Source organism: Canis lupus, chromosome 19 (assembly GCF_003254725.2).
Source record: "Canis lupus dingo isolate Sandy chromosome 19, ASM325472v2, whole genome shotgun sequence".
Taxonomy (NCBI): domain Eukaryota; kingdom Metazoa; phylum Chordata; class Mammalia; order Carnivora; family Canidae; genus Canis; species Canis lupus.
In genome coordinates, this window is record NC_064261.1 from 3,499,841 (window position 1) to 3,523,149 (window position 23,309).

A 23,309-nucleotide genomic window follows, 5' to 3' on the forward strand; every position below is an offset into this window, starting at 1 on the left:
AGGGACCAGATACAGGACTCGATCCCAGGACCCCAGGGATCATGCCCTGAGCCCAAGGGAGATGCTCAACCACTGAGCCACCCCGGTGCCCCAAGACCGAATTATTTTAGTCTCAGGAATCGTCGCACATATGCCTCTCACTAAATCTCTGTCTTTAGGTTTTAATGTTCCAGACTGTTCCACTTCCTGGTTCATAATAAACTCGAAATTATTTCAGTGGCCATCTCCAGAGTTGGAGAAGTCATCCAGAAGGATTTTATGCTGTGCTCAACATTTTTTTCACGATTCTATTTAGAGAATCGTGGGGAAAAAAAAGAAGCACAAGAGGGAGGAGCTTCGGAGGCAGAGGGAGAAGCCGGCTCCAGGACTCCATCCTGGGACCCCGGGATCATGGCCTGAGCCGAAGCCATACACTAAATGACTGAGGCACCCAGCTGCCCCTGTGCCCGACGTCTGACTTCAGCTCAGCATCCAACTGCTGTGCGGTGGTTCAATAAGGAAGCTCTGCCCCAAAGCTATTTTAGAAAACAAGTATTGCCTTTGCCATAAAAGGATAGTGCTAACTCTGCAGCAATGTATTGGTGGTGGATATTTTTCTTAACATTTTGTTGCTTTGTTGAAAACCTAAAGCCATGGTTTTGACATCAGAGCTTGCTTCTTATCGTGTACATGGAAAAAGATGAAAAAAAATAGAAAAAGATGAATGGATTTCTCTAGCTGACCACTAGGTCTTTACTTCAAGGTAGCAGAATGCTTCCAGCTTCAGGCCACGAAAACCCAACTCAGTAGGGCCTAAGCACTAAAGATTCATCAGCTCACATAATAAGACCCCCACAGAATGGGACACTGGATGGCCCTGGAGCTGTTGAGGCAGCAGCCCCGCCAGGTCCTTCCATCTCTGGCTCTGCGGTCAGGCTCGCCCCCAGGGGCCGGCCCCCCTCACACTCATAGCATGGCTGCTGCAGTCCGGGACATCACACCCACCATCCGGTGCATGGAGAGAGGGGTCTCCTCTCTACCACTGAGGAAATCTAAGCAAATCACTGGCAAGGGCTGTGGGGTGCCATGACTCTCTGAGGGAGGCACAGGGCTGTGTGGAGAAGCGTGGGTGGCCGGAACCACGCTGGGGTTTTCCCAGCAAGAAGAAAGGAGAAATGACAGTTGGGCTGACCCCCCACAGCATGTGCCTCATCTGCAACCCAGGGTTTTATTTCCTTCAGAAAAGAAAGGAGGTTCGACTCTTTAAATAAATAAGTGGATTTTTTAAAAATTAATTCACATCCATTTAGAGAATTCTCAAGTGGTGGGAGTGGGAGGGTTTCTACGAAGATTCATTTGGGTAGAGTTCACAAGGCGGGTTTAGATATTTAGATGATTTCTTAACCGCCGGGTAATACAGGTGCTGCTATTATCCCATTTTACAGAAGGGGAAACTGAGGCACAGAGATGTTAAGTGACTTTAGTCTTTTTTTTTAAGATTTTATTTATTTAAAAAAAAGATTTCATTTATTTATTCATGAGAGACACAGAGAGACAGAGGGGCAGAGGGAAAAGCAGTTTCCATGCAGGGAGCCCGACGGGGACTCGATCCCAGGACTCCAGGATCAGGCCCTGGGCAGAAGGCAGATGCTAAACCGCTGAGCCACCCGGGGATCCCCAAGTGACTTTAGTCTTAATTGAGTGATAGTCATGGAAGGCGTCCTCCCTTCCCTTGATCATTTGCTTGGCCAACCAGTCCGCCACGGTCCCCTCCTCCGAGCCAGTCGGTGGGACATCCAGACCTGCTTCCCACCTTTTTCTGCCCAGCCAGGACTCCCACTCCCGCCTGCCTGGATTTCAGTTGCAGCTTCTCCATCCCGGCTCGTTCCGCACCTCCACCCCATGAAGGCCCATCGGTGGCCAGGCTTCACCTTCCTGCCTGGCCTTGGTGGGACCTGGGGGGCGGGGGGTTGGGGCATGTGCTAGAAGGCTCTACAGTCAGACCGGTCTTTTGCTTTGTACTTTTGGTTTTTCCTATTTTCCCCCATCCCTTCCCCTCTCCCTTCTGGCAACGACTAGTTTGTTCCCTGTATTTGTGAGTCTGTTTCCATTTTGCTTGTTTGTGTTGGGCATGTGTGTGTGTGGTCTGGCTTGATTTTTTAGATTCTATACGTAAGTGAAATCATACGGTATTTGTCTCTCTCTGCCTGACTTAGGTCCCTTCACCTAATACCCCCGGGGCCATCCCCGTTGTCACACGTGGCGGGACTCCACTCTTGGTCATGGCCGAGTAGTGTCCCACTGTGTCCGCATCCCTCCTCTCCGTCGTCCATTCAGCAACCTGTGAACACGTAGGGGTTTCCGCATCCTGGCTCTGGCAAACGATGCTGGAATGAGCAGGGGGGTGCATACGTCTTTTCTTTTCTTTTTTTTTTTTTTTCATGTGTCTTTTCAAATTAGCGTTTTGGTTTTCTTCAGATAAATACTCAGAAGTGGAATTGCTAGATCACTTGGTAATTCCAGTGCAATCCTTTGAGGAATTTCCGTACCGCATTCCACGGCGGCTGCGGCCTTGACCTTCGCACAGGGCCCAAGGGTTTTCTTTTCTCCGCATCCTTGACCACGGTTGGTTTTTTCTCATCTTTTCTGAGACAAGCCCTCCTGGTAGGTGTGAGGCGATGGCTCATTGTGGTTTTGATTTGTATTTCCCCGCTGCTTGGTGATGCTGAGCATGTTTTCCTGTGTCTGTTGGCCATCTGGGTGTCTTCTTTGGAGGAATGTCTATTTAGGTCTTCTGCCCATTTTTTTTTATTGGAATGTTTGCTTTTCAGTCGGAGTGGTTTTATCGGCTTTGCCACAGGTGACGTTGGGTTTCCAGTCGCACTCTAGCAAACGTGGATAAAACCACCTGCACAGGGTTGCTTTGGAACTGAAAAGACGGAGTGATGCATGCTATGCTCCCTCCCTGTTCCCTCCTCCACCGCAGACACCTGCACCTCCCTCTTTTGTTTTTTAAAGATTATTTATTTATTTATTTATTTAATTATTCATGAGAGACACAGAGAGAGGCAGAGACACAGGCAGAGGGAGAAGCAGGCTCCATGCAGGGAGCCCGACGTGGGACTCGATCCCAGGACTCTAGGGTCACGCCCTCGGCCGAAGGCAGACACCAAACTGCTGAGCCACCGGGGGATCCCATGCACCTCCCTCTTTTGAAGTACGGGGCTCTCTTCCCTTAGGGACCTGTGCATGTCCTCCTCCCAGATAGCAGCCTGGCTCCCTCCCTCCCTCAAGCCTTCACTGAAAGAGGCCTTCCCTGGCCACCCACCTGCAACCCCCTGTTCCCCCCGAGACTCCCCAAAGCAGTTTACCATCCTTTCTCTTCTCTGCATCCCACTGTCCCCATCCTACCATGTAACACGGTCGTCGGTGATGCCGTGGGCTCCAGGTGGCGTGGGTGTCACCTGCTTCATTCGCTGGTGGGTCTTCACCAGCTGTGGAGCAAGCCCACAGGAAACTGAGCGAACAGGGCCCGGGAGACAGTAGATCGCAGTGGTGAACAGAACCTTGGCAATCACCCGACTCCGTCGTGCCCTGTGTGACATAACTCCTCTGTGCCTCAGTTTCTTTATTCGTAAATTCGTAAATCTTACGAGTTTTGTAAAAAAAAAAAAAAAAGATTGTGTTTGACCCGCGGGGGCCCTACTGCTTTGGAAGCTTCCAGGCACAGCCGAGGCCCTGCCCGGGAAGCTCAGCTGACTCTTCAGGACCTGCCCTCTCAGGCCCCCTTGTCTAGACTGCACATTCCCGCTCCCTTCTCAGTGACAGGCTTTCGGGGAGCAGCAAGGGCATCCGACCCGATGCATACAACCAGGCTCCCAAGATTGGAAGTAACAATGACTGGGCTAGGGTGTCTTTATTTTAAGGCTCATGCTCTGTTTGCTCAGCTGTTCAACATTGGTTTCTTAAGCTTTGCCATCGAAGGGTCATGATTCCAGGACATGAACAGCTCGGCCGTGAACAATAACAAGTCCCTGCCCGTGGAGCCTCCGTGTGTGGGGACCCTGGGCAGGGAAGGGCCATCTGTGCAGGAAGTGCTGCTGCAGGACAGGGGAGGGGGAAGGAGTCTGGAAAGAGGGGTGCAGGGGCCAGATGGGGCAAGAGAGATCGGGGAGGCCTCGCCAAGGAAGGCAGAGCACAAACCAGAGGGCCTGGGGGAAGTTTCCAGGCACCGGGGGTGCTGCAAGGAGCCAAGGCCTGAGGTGGGAATTTGAGTGGAGTGTCCAAGGGCAGCCAGGAGGCCAGGGTGGATGGCAAGGGCAGGATGGGGTGCACAGCTTGACGCAAGAGCAGGAACCCAGATCCCTGGGGCCTCAAAGCCACATGAAGGACTTTGTGGATTAACCTGGAGTGTGATGGGAAATCGCTAGATGCCCTGAAAGACTTTTTGCTGTTTTTAGAAACAAACCAGCTTTGTGTAACTTAGTTTCCTACAGATTCCAGAAACACTTCAGATCGTCATTGTTGTTAGTCCATCCACTGGAGTACCCTGGGCAGAGAGCGGTTAGACCTGCTACAAGAGGACTCTATGGCTCTGGCCGCTAACAGGTGGGGAACAGACTGCAGCGAGTGTGGGGCCAGGTGACAGCAGGAAGAACTAGATGACGGTGGAGGGGAACAGAAGGGACGGGATGAGGGATTGAGTCTCAGACATCCCATAAGGCCAAAGACAACAGGACTTGTAGAGACAAGACATGGGGTTGTCTTCCAAGGTATATTTTATTATTATTTGGGTACAGTGAGGCCGGCACGTCAGGAGACAAGCGCCACTGAAAGATGGTTGGGAGGCTTGGGTGGCCCAGTGGTCAGGGCGTGACCCCGGGGTCTTGGGATCGAGTCCCCCGTCGGGCTCCCTGCAGGGAGCCTGCTTCTCCCTCTGCCTGGGTCTCTCTCTCTCTCTCTGTGTCTCGTGAATAAATAAAATGTTTTAAAAAGAAGAGAAAAGGGATCCCTGGGTGGCTCAATGGTTTAGCCTTTGTCTTTGGCCCAGGGTGTGATCCTGGAGTCCCGGGATCGAGTCCCACTTTGGGCTCCCTGCATGGGGCCTGCTTCTCCCTCTGCCTGTGTCTCTGCCTGTCTTTCTCTGTGTCTCTCATGAATAAATAAATAAAATCTTAAAATTAAATTAAATTAAATTAAATTAAAAATAAAAAGAAGAGAAAAGAAAGACAGTTGGTTACTCACAGCTCCCAAGGGAGCAGGAGGGCACCCCGTGGCGCAGGCGCTGCTGGGGAGACCCCACAGCGGGAAGGATCACTGCCAGGCCCAAGGGAGCAGGGAAGACGGTGGACAGGGACCTCTATCATGATTTGGGGGGAAGGAACAGGCCAGGCAGGGTGAGCAGCCCTGGGACTGACTACTTTGGGTAATTTCAGCAGCTCGGGAGGGCAGGAGGGGCGCCTTCAGCTGCCCCGGGGGACAGCAGCCTGCCGGGCAAGAGCCTGCAAGGGCCGTGGACGAAGAAGCTGGTTGCTGCGCATTAGGAGGCATGAGCCGTTTGCTGTCTCCAGGAGTTGTAGCCCAGGTGGCCAAAGCCTCACGTGTCCAATGACAGGACAGAATGACATGCTGACACACTGGGAGGTTAGGAGTCGAGGCCAACGCTGAATTTTGGTGTAAACAACTGCAAGGATGGGGTGACCACTTGCAGACTACCTTCTGTCTCTGTCTCCACCCCAAGCCACATGCCCTCTCCCCGGTTTTCACCTCTAGGCCCCAAACCACCCAGTCATTCTGCATGGCAGCTCCCTCTTGTGGTAAGGGCCTGGTAGCCTTCCCGCCTGAAGGGCTGAACGCCAGGCTTCAGCACTAGGGGGGCACTTGATGGGATGAGCACCGGATGTTAGGCTATATGTTGGCAAATTGAACTCCAATAAAAATAATAATAATAATAAAAAGGACGGTTTAATACGTTTCAGAGACCACATAACCCCTGTGCGGATGTCTAGCCCCAGCAGCGGGTTGGACTCGACTGACCAAGTGAAGACACCACGTCCAGGGCTTTCTCAGTTTCTGCATAAGCCCAGGTGTCAAAAGAGCCAATAAAACGTTTGAAGCCTGCAGTAAACTAAGTTGAACAGAACTTGTTTATTTTTTAAAAACAAAAGCATTTTGTGTCGTGTAGCTCTTTAAAATCTCTATCTGGCTAGAGCACAGTTTTCTGTAAAATGTGGGTTATAAACTCATTAGTCCTGAATTAATCTAACCTTGTACTTCCCTGGCCCATCACTTCTTTCTCTCTCTTTTTCTTTTTCTTCCTTCCTTCCTTTCTTCCTTCCTTCCTCTTTCTTTTTTCCTTTCTTCCTTCCTTCCTTTCTTTCTTTTTTCCTTCCTTCCTTCCTTCCTTTTTTTATGAGTCAACCATGAGTTGTGAGAGAGTCATGGATCACCAGGGGACAGAGGTCACCTTCTAGTGAACCATACGCACAAACCATGCAGAACCAAATGAAAATATTTAAGACTCTTTCACCAATGAGCAGCTTCCTGAGCTTCCTCTGATCTCTAGACTCTAGGTCATAGCTGGGGCAGAGGAATATATTTTCTCCAAAACAAGAGAATCTTAAGCAGCTTAAAATAAAAAATGGAGTCATAGCCAATTTTACATTTTATTTTTTTTTAATTTTTATTTATTTATGATAGTCACATAGAGAGAGAGAGAGGCAGAGACATATGCAGAGGGAGAAGCAGGCTCCATGCACCGGGAGCCCGACGTGGGATTCGATCCCGGGTCTCCAGGATCGCACCCTGGGCCAAAGGCAGGCGCTAAACCGCTGCGCCACCCAGGGATCCCAATTTTACATTTTAAAATGTATATGCTTGGGCAGCCCAGGTGGCTCAGCAGTTTAGCACCGCCTTCAGCCCAGGGCCTGATCCTAGAGACCCGGGATCGAGTCCTGCATCGGGCTCCCTGCATGGAGCCTGCTTCTCCCTCTGCCTGGGTCTCTGCCTCTCTCTCTCTCTCAATATGTCCCTCATGAATAAATAAATAAAATCTTTAAAAATAAATAAATAAATAAATAAAATAAATAAATAAATAAATAAATAAATAAATAAATAAAATAAAAAATATATGTGTATATTTATATACCACATGAAGGGATATGCAGTGGGGGGTGTCCGTCCATACCTACCAAAATTGGTTCCTAGAAGGAAAATAATGTATCCCAGTTGAATGGAGATATCAGAGAAATTTCTCAAAATTTCTTTACACAGTAGAGCTAGTCAAAATTGAGCCCTTGGCCCATGGGTGTGCGTGTCCTGGAATACTGCTCATGCTGGGAAGACTCCCAGCCCCCAAGGCCATGGGGAGCGCAGCCGGAAATCTGGAAGCCAGTGACTTCTGAGCAGCCAACAGCTCTTTCAAAGTTCATGCCCTGTGTTCTGCAGAAGCTCCCGGACGCTTCCACGGTGGGACGTGAACATTCCAGCCTCGGAGCCTCTGACCCGTGAGCCGTCAGCCAGAGAGAGCGCAGGGAGAAGCATTAGAAAATGCGGCTGCTTCTCTAAAAGTCCCTTTTTCACTTTTTCAGCACTTTGGGCTCAAAATCCTCCGTACTTTAACGCCTCCTCCAGGAACTCAAAACTGGCTCTTTGGGAGCCGTTTTGAGATCCGAGCAGAGAAATCTACAGTCCCCGGGGAAAGACAAAAGTGGCTGTCAAACCTGCAGGCCTGGTGTCCATAAACTCTCTTAAGAAACACTCAGGATTTGGGAATTTACTTCCGAGTCCAATACAAGAGGCAGAGAAAGTGGGTGGGGTGGAGACAAAACCACACTGACCTGGTGTGAATAACGATTAAACCTGGGCGATGGGTACGTGACGAGGGGGGCGGCCGTTCTTCTATACGGTGGATTTTGCTAGGATCCTGAATCTCCACAATAAAAAGATAAAGGAAAAAAGAAATTTTAAAAAGTGAAAGTTAGGGCAGCCTCGTTGGCTCAGCGGTTTAGTGCCTGCCTTTGGCCCGAGGCGTGATCCTGGAGTCCCGGGATCGAGTCCCACATCGGGCTCCCTGCATGGAGCCTGCTTCTCCCTCTGCCTGTGTCTGTGCTTCTCTCTCTCTCTCTCTCTGTCTCTCATGAATAAATAAATAAAATCTTAATAAAAAAGTGAAAGTGACCATAAATATATCAGAAAAGTGTCCCGGGGGCAAACCTTACCCATCCTAATTCTGTCCAGGTAATTGCCTTCCTTGAATTTCCTGGTCCCACTGGCGACATAATGCGTGCTACGAATGGGTCTATCAGAGAACGTCAAACATTACGTGTCTATAAGTGAAATCTCCCCTTGGTCCGATTCCTTACACACCAAAGCAATCCTCTGAGTGTCAGTCTGCCTTCAGGGAGATAATGCTCTGATCACGCTAGCAGGAATCCCCGACCCATGTGACATTCTTCATATTTTTCATTCGTTGTGACTAATCTAGGATTCCAGTTGTCCATTGGTTGTCTAATTAGTTATCCATTAGTTATGTCACTTAATTTTCACAATGGAAAACATGGGGTTGTGTCATTACTTGGAAAAGATCACCATCCCAACCGGTTATAAAGGGCGCAAAATGCACAAAACAACGCATGACACACGGTGCTTCCGTGGCTCAGTCTGAAGCATCTGCCTTCGACTCAGGTCATGACTCTGGGGTCCTGGGATCGAGCCCTGCATCAGGCTCCCTGCTCTGGGGGGAGCCTGCCTCTCCCTCTTCCTCTGCCTCTCCACCTGCTTGAGCTCCCTCTCTCTCTCTCTCTCTCTCTCTGCCAAATAAATAAAATCTTTTTTTAAAAAAGATTACTTGAAAGACACTGTTCCTTAATCTGAAAAAAATGTACCTGTGTTAAATACTCATTGCACGTAATCTGTAATGCCACATTCTGGCTACAAAACCACGTGAAGATATATATTTTTATTTATTTATAGTTTTATATAGTTATAGTTACAGGCCATTGTTTTTCTAAGTATAATTTCATGGACACTCCCCATCTCATCACAAAAAATCATAGTTTACCACTTAAGATAATATTACTAGTAAATCCCCCCCAGGCAGGCAGGTGTAAACACATGTTGCCATAATCCACTGAAAGGGGATGTACCGTAAGGGCGCTGCTGGGCCTGTTTGATGTCCAGTGTCAGTTCACGTATTAAATATCGTCAGTGCTAAACCTCTGGGTCTGTATCATCTATCTGCACACAAACACAAGGTCTACCCGTCCTTCCCACACTCCAGTGGACTGTCTCCCACACCCCCCGGGGTGTCTCTACATTCTCCTGTTCACCGGAACAGTATTTCCTATTATAACACAAGACAGTACTTTTTATTTTATCTTTTCTTTAAGAAAAAATATTTTATTTATTCATAAGAGACACAGAGAGAGAGAGGCAGAGACACAGGCAGAGGGAGAAGCAGGGACCCCGACGTGGGACTTGATCCCGGGTCTCCAGGGTCAGGCCCTGGACTGAAGGCGGCCCTAAACTGCTGAGCCACCCGGGCTGCCCTATCTTTTCATTTTTAAAAGGCTTCTTCCCATCCCAAAGCCTGATCCGGTCACCCGGCACCCCCACCCCCCGGACCCATTCATCCAGGATAATTACCCAGGTACCCTGGACATTGAACACAGTGTTGGAAGAATTGTTCACCTGCAGACACAGCAGGTCATGATCCTGGGGTCCTGGGATCGAGCCCTGCACCAGGCTCCCTGCTCGGTGGGGAGCCTGCTTCTCCCTCTGCTCCTCCCCCTGCTTGTGCTCCCTCTCTCTCTCTCTGCCAAATAAATAAATAAAATCTTTTAAAAAAAGATTACATGACACTATTCCTTAATCTGAAAAAAATGTACCTGTGTTAAATACTCATTGCACGTAATCTGTAATGTGCACCTGCAGACGCAGCAGGACCTGTGTGACCAGGGTCAGCCTTTTGCAGAGCCCAGGAAAATGAAAGGCAGTGAGAGGAGCACACTGAACGTGAGGTCAAAAGCCCAGGACTCCAGCCCTATGAGCTCTGGGTGCTTTCACACCACTGCCCCTATAAACGAGCCCCATAGAAACCTCTCCGCCGCCAGAGCAGCCTGTCCGAGGCCCAGTGGCCAACGAAGGCCCTTTGCAGACCATTGTTCCCATCGCCTTCCTGTGCCTGAAACAGTCCCCTTTCGAGGCTCTCTTGCAGCGAGGGCTGACCGCCTGACCCATGAGGTGTCGGGGGAGCCGGGGGCCCCCGAGCGAGCCTCTGGGAAAGCCATGCTCCACGGCCTGCTGCCTTCATCTCTTACTCTCCCCGCCCCCACTTTTCACACCACAGCCCAGTGATCTTTTATTTATTTTTTTAAATTTTATTTATTTATTCATGATAGACATAGAGAGAGAGAGAGGCAGAGAGAGAAGCAGGCTCCATGCAGGCAGCCCGATGCAGGACTCGATCCTGGGACTCCAGGATCACGCCCTGGGCTGCAGGAGGCGCTAAACCGCTGAGCCACCCAGGGATCCCCCCCAGTGATGTTTTAAAATAGTAAAGCAGATCATGCCTTGGCCCTGCTGAAACCCTTCATTGACTTTTCACTGCAGTCAGACTAAAATACAAACTATCTGCAGTGGCCTGCGTCCCCTCCCCACCAGTGTCATTTAGTCCTTTCTCCCAGTCTCCGGCTCCAACCAGACCTTCTGTTCCTTGGACTTGCCAAGCGATCTCCTGGCACCGGGCCTTTGCACCTGCTGATCCTCGTGCCCAGCGATCTCCTGCTCGTTCCAGGGCTTGCTCTCTCTCTCATCCGTCAGCGCCCAGCTCCTACGGTGCGTGTTGGAAATGCCTTCCCCAGCCATCCCACCTCAGGAGTCCTGCCCTTTACCCTCTAGCCCGTCACCCTCTTGGGTCCCTTAGTCCAGCCCACGGCTGCTTTGTGCATTTCTTTACTTGTCTGGTGCTTGTCGTCTATCGCTCAAATACAAGCATCCCTGAGACGCCGCCTTTTCCAGCTCTGTGGACTGCTGGATCCTTAGCCCCTTGCATGGGGCCCGAGACCGATGGGGCACTCATTCGATATGTGCCCAGCAAGCAAACGGGTCTCCCCTGTGGCTTTCTGTGTGACCAGGGTCAGCCTTTTGCAGAGCCCAGGAAAATGAAAGGCAGTGAGAGGAGCACACTGAACGTATTCAGTGTGCTGAATACGTATAAAAATATTTTTTTATTTCTTTGATTTTTTATTAAGTAAACTTTTTTACTGAAAGAAAACCATACTTACAGGAAAGTACACAGATCCTAAGTGTATAGTTTGATGAATTTTCACAAAGTAAACATACCCACTAACTAGGATCCAGATTCCAAAACAATATTTCATGCACCCCAGAAACCACTTCTAGTTACGACCCCCCAAGGTTATCACTATGCTATGGATTCATTTGGCCTGGAGTTGCACTTCACATAAATGGAACCATACAGTACGTGCCCTTCCAACTCGACTTCTTTCCCTCAACACAATGTTGGTGAGACTCATCAGAACATTAGTGGTCAGACCTGACCTCTTCTCGTCACTGCCTAATAGCTCCTGTTTGGGTGCAGCGCTGCTCGATGTGTTCTCACGTTCATGAACAGCTGAGTCGTATCCAGTCTGGGCTCTTACAAATACTACTGCTACATCTTCTGGTGAACACTGGTACTAATCTTCACTGGGGTGGGCCCAGGGATGGAATTAATGGGGTCTTGAATATGTTTATGATCCATGCAGTTGATTTTTTTAAAAGATTTTATTTATTCATCAGAGACACCAAGAGAGAAGCAGAGACATAGACAGGACTCGATCCCAGAACCCCAGGAATGCGACCTGAGCCAAAGTCCAGCCCCTATTTATTAACTTCCTCATCAAAGGAAATGAGAGGCTCATCAGCAAGAGTTTGCAGTAGGAGTAACAGGTGGTTAACACGCGACATGCAGGATGCTGAGATGACGTCCAGGAAGCGGTAAGCAGGGGAGCCAACCTGGTAGCAAAACGAGACACAACACAACAAAAGTAAGGGAGCGATTGTGATCGGCTTGGGAGCGGCAGGCTGTGGGCAGCACCTTGTGGCCCTCAGCAGCCCCTGATTATCTGGATCGCCCCGGCTATGGACACCGGAGGGAGCCTTGAGAGAAGACCTCTGGGCGTGAAGGTGGCCCAGTGAGTCAAGGTCAAATGCTTGCCTCCCCGCCCCCCCTCCAATTCAGCATCACCTGCTAGGGGAGGGGGCCCTACTGTCCATTGAAAGTCCCATTGCTCTTTACCTCCTCCCCTCCCAGGCTCCTCTGTTCACATCAACTGCTCTGATTCATCTCCACAGCCTTCCTTATATCGGATGGATTTCAACCCGAGGAGACGGCGGCAAGGCTACGGGAAGAAAGCAGAGCTTGCAAAGGTAGGCAAACCTTGCTCAATCCCTTTCCAGCAATGCTATTTTTAAAGATTTTTAATTAATTTATTTATTTTGAAAGAGGGAGAACGAGAGAGAAGGGGAGGGGCAGAGGGACTCCATCCCAATACCCCAGGATCATGACCTGGGCCGAAGGCAGACGCCTAACTGACTGATCCAGCCAGGGGCCCCTCCCACAATACTATTTTAGAAAAGTTTCCTTAATTTCTCTAAGAGCAGCATTAATACTTCATAAGGGTTACTGTAAAGACTCCGTGACGTGATATATGAAGCACCTGGGCCAGTAGAGAAGCGAGTAATAAAGTTATAACTTTGGAACAAGCAGGGTGGACTTGGAGGGGATTTAATGAGGGAAACGTGGATGTGTGTGATCTTGTGGTTTATGAGAAATGGGTATTGGTCTTTGCCCACAGTTCCTGGCTCAAGCCCCCCCAAACCCTTGGAATTTCCTAAGTAATAAGAGCAAAGGGAGTATCTTTTGCTATAAAATCTGATCTTTCGCCCTTAGTTCTTCAAGCAGCTTCAGAGCAATAAAGATGAAGGGGGGGGGCTTGGTATTAATAACAGCCCCTTTTAATCACCCTTCCTTAAGTTAATGAGTTACTTTTGGAAAGTGCCTTAGGTAACCTAAGGATAGAGGCTGGCTGCCCACAGGACCAACCAGGTGATTAGAGCCTTGAAACTCTCAGCCCCATCCCCAGACCTCTAAGGAAGTCACAGGGGCTAGGGACCCAGTTCCATCACCAATAATCAATGATTTAATCAATTATGTGATGATTTATTGAAGCCCTCGTAGAAATCCCTGACTTAGGGGTTTGGAGAGATTCAAGTTTGGTGAATGAGAACATGATGTATCCACATGCCTGGAGGGTGGCCCACCCTAATCTTCACAGGGACAGAAGCCCCTGTGTTCAGGACTCTACTGGACCTCGTTCTGTGTATCTCTTTATGCAGCTGTTCCCTCAAACCCTTTAATATCCTATGGTAATAAATTAGTAATCAAGTGAGTAAAGTGGTTTTCCTGAGTTCTGGGAGTTGCTCTAGCAAATTAATTAAACCCGAGGAGGGGTTGGTGGGAACCCCAAGTTACAGTCCATGACAACCAGGACTTGGGATAGTCTTGTGGGGGTGAGTCCTAAACCTGTGGGATCTGACCCCATCTCCAGGCAGATAGTGTCAGAAGTGAGTTAAACTCGCAGGGACACTATTGCGGCACCAGGCTGGGTCTGGTCAAGAGCGCGTGACTCTTGATCTCAGGGTTGTGGATTCGAGCCCCATGTTGGGTGTATTAAAAAAATAAAATCTGAAAATAAAATAAAATAATAAAAATAAAAAAATAATAAGTAATAAAAATTTAAAAATAAAATAAAATAAAATCTGGGATCCCTGGATGGCTCAACGGTTGAGCACCTGCCTTCGGCCCAGGGCATGATCCTGGAGACCCAGGATCGAGTCCCGCATCAGGCTCCCTGCAGGAGCCTGCTTCTTCCTCTGCCTGTGTCTCTGCATCTCTGTGTGTCTCTCATGAATAAATGAGTACAATCTTTAAAAATAAATAAATAAAAATCTTTAAAAATGGGGAGGGGGCTTGAGAACACCCAGTCAGTGTCTGCTGAGAATTGGTGGTGTTCAGAAACACGTCAGAAAAAAATAAACAAAAAATAAAATAAATTAAAAAAAACATGTCAGAAAAGGTACCTATGAAAAATCTACGGCAGACCTCATATTTACCAGTGAAATTTCAAGAGCATGCTCTTTAATTTTTTTCTTTTTCTAGTTTCTTTTAATAATTTTATAAAAGGCCAGTAAGCAGCTACAGACACAAGTGAAAAGTAGATCACTAAAAAAAAAAAAAAAAAAAAAAGAGATGAGGAACAGCAAAGACACATCCTTCCCTCCGCAATAAATACAGAGCTCTACTAGTGTTCCCCACCCACATCCCATGGGGGCCCTAGCTTCGCGTGTGCTCAGGGGTGCTCTCCATTGTTGCACGGGGGGTCCAGACAGCACTCGGGTGTGATGACGTCAAATTGAGTGTGTACACGCATTGCTGAGACCATTGCTGAGATCAAGGTCTGCAGTTTGGGCCCTACACTAGAGCGGGGCTCGGTCACTCTTAACCTCTTCCAGGCTGTGCTGGATCCCAGAGCCGAAGGAGACGGCAAACCCAATCCACATCCAGACCCCGAATCGGGTCCAGGTGCCAGTGCCATCTGCATCATAAGGTCAACCTTCACAGAGATGCTCATTAGAGGGAGGAGAGGCGAAGCAGGTACCTTAAAGTGCAGGGGAGTGGAACTCCGGGGCTGTCTCCTGGTGACCTCAGTGATCCCAGTAACGGGCATCAGGAGCAGCACAACCACTGCAGTCCACACTGGGTCTCCAGAAACCAGTGGAACGGGCCACTGGGCCACACCAGGCAAAGATGAGTCAGCAGCAGAGCAACCCATGAGGACAGGCAGAGACAGCTTGACCGGAGAGCGGAGTAGGGATGCAGCTGAGTGGACCCCCGTAGGGTCAGCCTCTCTACCCCAGCCATCCTCTCCTCCTGCAGCTGCACCCCATCCCCCTCACTCCTCAGCTCAGGCTGACACCTGAGGATGAGAACACCAATAGCCACCAGGGACTAGGCAAGTAGGGTCCCAGTCGACCCGAGGCCCACAAGATCGGCGAGTCCAAAGAGGAGTGCCCTGAACGCTGCAGTAATGCGGAGACCACGGTGGCCCGATGGGGCGTGTGTACCCGTGTGCACGCTGGCAAGGACACAGAAGAGGAGGCCATGTGCTGCCATCGCCTGGGTCACCGAGGCGTGGGGAACATAGAGCCTGAGAGGCTGCTAGAAAGAGCACAGAGGGATCCCGACTGCAGGCCCGGGCCACGCCGGCTGCACCCATAAGGCAGGGGAGGAGGCTCCAGCCGGGGCGGAAGGCCCGAGCTCACCCTGTGACGCAGCTGAGGTCAGCCTTCACAGAGATGCTCATTAGAGGAGGAGAGGCCAGGCAGGTACCTTTTTTTTAAAGATTTATTTATTTATTTATTTATTTATTTATTTATTTATTTATTTATGATAGACACAGAGAGAGAAGCAGAGAAACAGGCAGAGGGAGGAGCAGGCTCCATGCAGGGAGCCCAGTGTGGGACTCGATCCCGGGTCCCCAGGATCGCGCCCTGGGCTGAAGGCAGGAGCCAAACTGCTGAGCCACCCAGGGATCCCCAAGCAGATCCCTTAAAGTGCAGAGGAGTGGAACTCCGGGGCTGTCTCCAGGTGACCCCAGTGATCCCAGTAACGGGCATCAGGAGCAGCACAACCGCTGCGGAGACATGCGGAACCACGACGGGGGGGCTCGGGCACCAGACCCCGCGTGGCACAGTCCAGCCAACGCAGAAGCTAGAGCGGCCACCACGAAGCAGATCACGGCGGACGGTCCTGCTTTATCTCTGGCCGCCTCAGCAGCCAGGACACACACACCTGCACCCCGTGTGCTGCCCACACCCAGGGCCACACCCAGGGCGAGTGCCAGCCAGGCTTGGCTCCAGCGCACGTCTGCGTGCCAGCTTCTGGCCAAATCTGCGAAGCGCCTGCCGCAGCACTCTAGCTGCAATTGAAGTGGATTCAAGGATCGGGAGCTGTTGCAAGCCCAGGGAGAGGAGAGTCTCAGGGCTGGGTGAGTCAAACCGAGCTGGGTTGGGGGTATGGACTTCGGTTGCTCAGGCTTCAAAGCTGCAGCTTCGAGCATTCTCTTTAAGATCAGGAACAAGATGCATGTGTCAGCTCCTCCTCTCCTATTGAACATCATGGTGAGGGACACCTGGGTGGCTCAGCGGTTGAGCGCCTACCTTTGGCTCAAGGTGTGATCCTGGATTCCCAGGTTCAACTCCCACATCAGGCTCCTTGTCTGCCTGTGTCTCTGCCTCTCTCTCTCTCATGAATAAATAAATAAAATATTTTTAAAAAATATCATGGTGAACATCCTGACCGGTGCAACAAAACCAGATAAAGGTAAAAACTGCATAGGAATTAGAAATACAAAAAAAAAAAAAAAAAAGTTTGATTCTTGTTTGCAGGTGATTGATAACTTATGTAGAATACTGACAATAATCTACAAATAAATTATTAAAATTAATAAATACGGATGCTTGGGTAGCTCAGCGGTTGGGCATCTGCCTTCAGCTCAGGTCATGATCCTGGGATCCAGGATCGAGTCCCACATCAGGCTCCCTGCATGGAGCCTGCTCCTCCCTCTGCCTGTTTCTCTGCCTCTCTCTCTCTCTCTCTCTCATGAATAAATAAATACATCTTTTTTTAAAAATTAATAAAATAAAATTAATAAATATTTCACTTGGTTCCTAGGTAAAACCAATATGCAAAATCAATATACAAAAATCAAGGATCTTTCTATACACTAGCAACAAGAAGTCAGACAATAAAGATTTGTGAAGATATCTTTAAAAAAGAACTAAAAGAAAGTTCTTAAAAATAAATCAAGTCTCTTAAGAAGAAAATCAGAAAACTTTATTCAAAGACATTAAAGAGAGCCTAAATAAATGGATAGATTTACCATATTCCTGGGTGGGAAGACTCAACATCGTTGATACGTCCATTCCTCTACACTGATTGCTAACTTCAGAGCTTTTTTTTTTTTTTTTTTTTTTCAACTTCAGAGCATTTTAACAGATGAAAATCCCAACAGGATTTCTCATAGAATTTCACAAGTCAAATCTGAAACTTAGACAGAAAAACAAAGGTTCAAGAAAAAACAAGACTCTGGCAAGGTGAGAGACTTTTCCTGTTAAATATCAAGATAGAAAGCTCTTGGTATAAATATCAAGATATAAACTGAAGGATGTATAGTATCAATCTGGAAACAGACAAACCAATGGAATAAAATAGCCCAGAAACACAAATGCATAAATGGTGTCTTTATTGATAGAGTGGTTACTACAGACCAGTAGGAAAGGGTGGGCTACTTAATAAATGGTGCCCAAACAAGGTATTCATATGAAAAAAAAAATACAAATTTGAGTCCTTACCTCATATTATATACGACTCAATTCCAGGTAAATTAAGGACTTCAATATGAAAAACACAGTCATAAAGCATTTAGAATAACATAAATGGAATATCTCTTTTTACTTAAAGGATAAGGAAAAAATTTAAATCAGACACAAAAACACACTGAAATAAAATGATTGATAAATTAGCTATACTAAAACGAAGAATGCCTGTTCTTAGAAAAACACCCTAAGAATGAAAAGACAATCCATAAGGTGAGAAGAGATATATGCTTCACGGGCAGCCCGGGTGGCGCAGCGGTTTAGTGCCGCCTTCTGCCCAGGGCCTGATCCTGGAGTCCCGGGATCGAGTCCCACGTCGGGCTCCCTGCGTGGAGCCTGCTTCTCCCTCTGCCTGGGTCTCTGCTTCTCTCTCTCTCTCATGAATAAACAAATAAAATCTTTAAAAAAAAAATGTACGCACGGTACTGGTTTTCTGAAAACTTTTTAAAATGATTAGCTACAAGGTAACCATTTCATTTGTAATCCGTTTCTCAGCGAGCACGGTACGTGATCCTTTTACAGGGAACTAACCTGGGGCCTGGGTGACGCGGTCCCTTAAGCTCAGGGTCTTGAGATCAAGCCCCGCCTTGGGCTTCACGCTCAGTGGGGCGTCATGCTTGGGCTTCTCTTCCTTCCCTGGCCCCTCTCTCTCAAATAAAAATAAATATTATCAAAAAATAAATAAAATAAAGGCAAATGATCTTTTTATTCTAAAGATTTTATTTATTCATGAGAGACACAGAGGGAAATAATCTAATCTACTAAGTGTCCTTAAGTATGATCACCATTTATGTGAATATTAACATGTGTCAATCAATAATGTCAGCATAATTTTTAGTTTGTAGAATTTAATTGTTTCTCAATTTTGTTTCATTTTTATGTTTTGAGGTCAACCCTTTCTTTTTTCAGGTGTCAAAAATGCTCATGGGTTTTCAGGAAGCTCCTTGGTCCTGGGGATGTGCGGAAGCTGCCTAGAGGACTCAGGGAGCCTTCTGGAGGCTGGGGCCGGAGAGGGTGACTCAGTGGGCAGCCTCCGCAATAGAAAGGGACTGAGGCCCAGAACCTCCTCCTCCCTGTTCCAAACGCCGGGCTGAGGGGAGAAGTCCTCCTCAGAGAGGAGGAAAGGGTGAGGAGAAAAGCTGCTTCCAAGAGACATGGGTTTCCCGCCCGTCAGCTCTGGGGGACGGAACCTTCCAGAAGCAGCCAGAGGCAATGTGAGCAAGCCTCCGCGCTGGTCACAAACTCCAGACCGGAGCCCGCGGTTTGGAAGAGTTGGGTGGCTTCTTGACCCTTTGGGTGTCTCCTGTGGAGGCTGAAATGGAGGCTCTCAGAGTTCAGTTCATGAGGCCCAAGCAGATTCTGGTCGTGGGCAACTTGGGAGCAAGGGGAGCCAGGGGACGGAATGGAGAGAAGCGTACCCCAGGCGACCGCAGAATGGGGTCCCCCTGAGGCGCCTCAGGTCTCATTAGGGAGGTCAGTCTCATAATAACCGTTTTTAGGCTTGCGAGGGGCAGGTCTCATTGACCCTGCTTTGCAGCTAGGGAAACTGAGGCTGAGCAGTGTAAGGCGGCTGGTGGGAGTCTTGCCACGGCTCAAGCTGGCGGAGCTGGGCCTTGCTTGCCATCAGGATACAGGACAGGAAAGTGGGGACTTCAGTACTTTCATTATCGTCTTTAAATTAAGAAATGCTGCTTTGGGGTGGCTCAGCGGCTGGGCGTGTGCCTTCGGCCCAGGCCGTGACCCTGGGGTCCCGGGATCGAGTCCCACGTCAGGTCCCCGCAGGGAGCCCGCTTCTCCTCGGCCTGTGTCTCTCCCTCTCTCTGCGTCTCTCCTGAATAAATAAATAAAATCTTTAAAAAAAGAAAGAAAGAAATGCTTTGTTTTGTTAAGCTTAGCAAAGGAGTTAAACTCAGAGTGGCTTCATTTTTACTTTCATGCAACCAAACTCCCAGGAGACACGCGTCCTCTGTGAGTGTAACCGAGGGTCACTCCGAAGGTCACTCCGAAGGTCACTCCCGCAGGCCGGGGACCAACTGCTCCCTTGCACGAGGCCGTGACTCGACCATCACGTCCTGAAGCCCTTCCAGCCAAACTGTTAGGGAATCCAGAGCAATCCCTCCGGGCGAGGAGTGATCGCAAAGGGCAGGAGGCTGGGGGGCAGGAGGCCAAGGACAGTCAACCCGAGACCCCGCCTGCGATGCTGTGGGGACCGTCGCAGGTGATCAAGGCCGCCTCAGGCCCACCCCATGGAGCGGGTGCCTGGCCTGCCCTGGGGGAGACCTGGCACACCTGCACTGGCCATCGCCACCTGCACAGGTACCCCGCAGAACAGTAAGAGTCCGCACAATAAAGGATGAGACAAAACACAGATCATCTTTAAATAATTATTTTATTGCTCTTCACTTAGTCCTAAAAAAGCCTTTTTATTCACCCTGTCACACACCCACAAAGGCCTGTTTTGCTAATAATAATAAATAGGCTTTAGTTTGAAGACCTTGATTTAAGGCTTTGTGACAAAGCAAGGCGAAGGTCTCTCTCCTTTTTTTTTTTTTTTTAAGATTTATTTATTTAGGGCAGCCCTAAATAAATAAATTTAGGGCTGTTGAGCCAGGTCGTGACCCCTGGGATCGAGTCCCACGTCGGGTTCCCTGCATGGAGCCTGCTTCTCCCTCTGCCTGTGTCTCTGCCTCTCTCTCTCTCTGGGTCTCATGAATAATATATGAAATCTTTAAAAATAAATAAATAAATAATTCTCACTTGGTTTCTTATAATACTTTTACGGTTCTTTTTTTTTCCACAGCTTTGTTCCATTTGAAATTTATTTCAGTGAAAGATACGACATAGGAACACAAATTTTTCTTTTTAGATGACACTTACTTGGCCTAACACTCGGTTTTGAATAATCTGTCCTTTCCCCCTTGAACATGAGGTGCCGACTTGATCATTTCCTAAATTCTGTATGTTTTTGGACCTCTTTCTGGATTTTTCTCTGCTGTTCCATTAATCTACCTATTCATGTGCCATTTGTTTTAATAATTATAGCTTATTGTTTTAATGTCTGATAGGATCAGTTCTGGTTTTACTCTCTTTTCCCAAAGTTTTTATGGTTCTTGCTTATTTTTCCACTAGAACTTCAAAACTGGTTTAAGATCTAAAGCCTAGAACAACAACAGCAAAATCCTGTTAGTGTTTTTATTAAATCCCTGTTCAACACTGAGGTTAAAGAGAATCGCTGTCTTTATGCTCTGAGGCTTCCTGTTCAAGATCATGGCGAGTCTTCCCATTAGCTCCACTGTTCTTTTGGGTCCCTCTGGAGCTTTTAGGGTTTTTGTTTTTTCATATAGATATTCCTTATTTCCTGGAGAGGTTTATTTTTAATTATTTATCTATTTTGTTGCCCTTTTATTTATTTTTATTATTTTTGTTGTTGTTGTTGCCCTTTTAAATTTATGTTTTTGGAATTTTTAAGTATTCTGAGAATGCGTCTCAGGACTCTCCACATTTGGTCAAGGTGGAGGAATTGAACCCAGATACTCCCCAGTCTTAAATAGTTAGGAAAGGACTTGCAATCCTAGAAAGAAGGTAAGAGAAATCAGTTTGGGATGGCCATATATGCCCCCAATGAGTCCTAGCGTCCCCTACAGCTTGGTGTGGCCGCATGCCACAGTTGTGGTCAAAGAGAGGCAGACGCCTGCCCGCCATTCTCAGGTAAGCTTTGCTTTCCCGGAAGGAGGACTCTCCTTTCTGTTTGCTTCCTTCTTTGTTCCACGTGGCGGGTGAAAGGGAGGCTGGAGTTGGTCTAGGGGTCTGTTCACTACAGAGAAAAGGGGTCTGGAGAGTGGCATCCCAAAGCCACCACAGCTCATGACTTCCGGTGAGAAAAATAACCCCTATTCTGGAGAGGCTTCGGTTACACGTAGCTTAACCCAACCCCAGCTGGAAGGACACTTTATTTTTTTGTTTTTAAAGATTTTATGTATTTATTCATGAGAGACACAGAGAGAGGCAGAGACCCAGGCAGAGGGACAAGCGGGCTCCATGCAAGGAGGCGACGGGACCCCGGGGTCACGGCCTGGGCCAAAGGTAGACGCTCAACCGCTGACCCCCCGCTCAGGCGCCCCTGGAAGGACACTTGAAGCGAAAGGGTGAAGGAGACTTGGGGACACTGGGATTAGGGCTTGTGGAGAAAGCCCGGGAGCCGCGCCTTCGTAGACGGCGAGCCTACGTGGCGGCCACCGGCTGTCCCGCTCGCTAGCCCTCCGTGGGGGGCACTTGCTGGGGAAGTCTCGCCATTGCTCTGCTGCCCTCCAAGCCGCGGAAAAATACCCTTTTAGGCACTTCGTGGACAATGTGTGAGGCCCGCAGCTGCTCCCCAGCAGCGCCCCGGGAGGAGCGGGGCGGACCGAGGGCCCCGGGCCTGGCAGGCGGCCCAGCGGGCCCAGCAGCGTGTCTGTCTGGTTGGGCCCAGCACTGTTTGGGGGCAACTGATGCCTCATGGAAGTTATGCCAAGAAAGCATGTCTGGCTTCGGATTGTTCAGCTCTGTCCGTGGACCCGACTACCCTGGGTAGGACGGTCCACCATCGGGCGCAAGGCAGCTGCGTGGAGGTTGGCGGGGATCGCAGCCCGTGGGGACGTGGCTTGTGCACACGCGGGGGCTGGTGGGGGCCTGCGGGGCGCTTGCGAGCCCCGGGCTGGCGGGAGGCCCAGGGCTGCCCACAGGCCTCGGCGCCCCCAAGGAGGGCCCCTCTCTGTGGCCCCCCAGCCCGGAGGCTGCCTGCTGTGTAGACGGAGCCCAAGCCACAGGGACATCCCAATACGATGGATTGGAACATTCTAAGCTCTGCAAGGGGAGAGCATGAGGGCAGGACGAGAGGCCTTGTCTGGGGCCTAGTCTGGGGCTTAGTCTGGGGCCTAGTCTGGTCCAGCCACAGCATCTCCCGGGCAGCAAGGCCGCCTGCGTGTCCTGGGGGGCGCCCTGGTGCCCAGGCCCCTCGGAGGCACGACCCACGGTGAGCGCACATCTTCCCCAAGCTGCTGATTGAGTCAGTTCCACGAACTGGTCACGCACACGGGAGATCACTGAGTGGGCCCGGGAGCTGCTTCCACGCTGCACTCCCGCCTGCCTGCCTGCTGAGCACACATTCATTGGTTGATTGATTGATTTTTATTATTATTTTTAAAGATTTTATTTATTTATTCATGAAAGACACAGAGAGAGAGAGAGAGAGAGAGAGACAGAGACCCAGGCAGAGGGAAAAGCAGGTCCCTGCAGGGAGCCCGCTGTGGGACTCGATCCCAGGACCTGAGTCAAAGGCAGATGCTCAACACTGAGCCACCCAGGGGCCCTATTTTTAACTCTTTGAGACCCCTCCATGCTGTTTTCCAGAGTGACAGCCCCAAGTTTGCACGTGTACCAACCGTGTAGTATACGTTTTTAAGTTTTGAAAATTCTGGGAACTTAATCATATAGGTCATGTGTATCACAGTCCTGAAAGGAGGCACTCCCGGAGCCTCTGTCCTTCCTCTTTTTTTTTTTTTTCTGGCTGAACAGCCTATCCCTTTAGGATCTCATCTTCAGGAAACAACTCCCCAGACTATTTTCCAGGGCCTCGACTGCCCCTGGATTCCTTGAGGTACCAGTGGCACACCCAATAGACACGGCCAAACCCAAACTCCTAAACCTCCTCCCTAAGCTTGTCCTCCTGTGTTTCCTGCAAACTTCCAAGTTCTGAGGCTCCCTTTTCTCCCCTCTCCCACACCTAGCATCCCACGCGGGTCTGTTGCTTGGACGGCCTTTGACCCCTTGCATTTGATGGAATCCCAGGT

The 23,309-nt window shown here is 49.2% G+C and overlaps 1 pseudogene; it reads right to left on the reverse strand.

Annotated features, from left to right (window-relative positions):
• Positions 1 to 14,451: 14,451 nt before the first annotated feature.
• On the reverse strand, positions 14,452 to 15,407 carry LOC118351461 (cationic amino acid transporter 3-like; annotated as a pseudogene).
• Between the last annotated feature and the right edge of the window lie 7,902 nt (positions 15,408 to 23,309).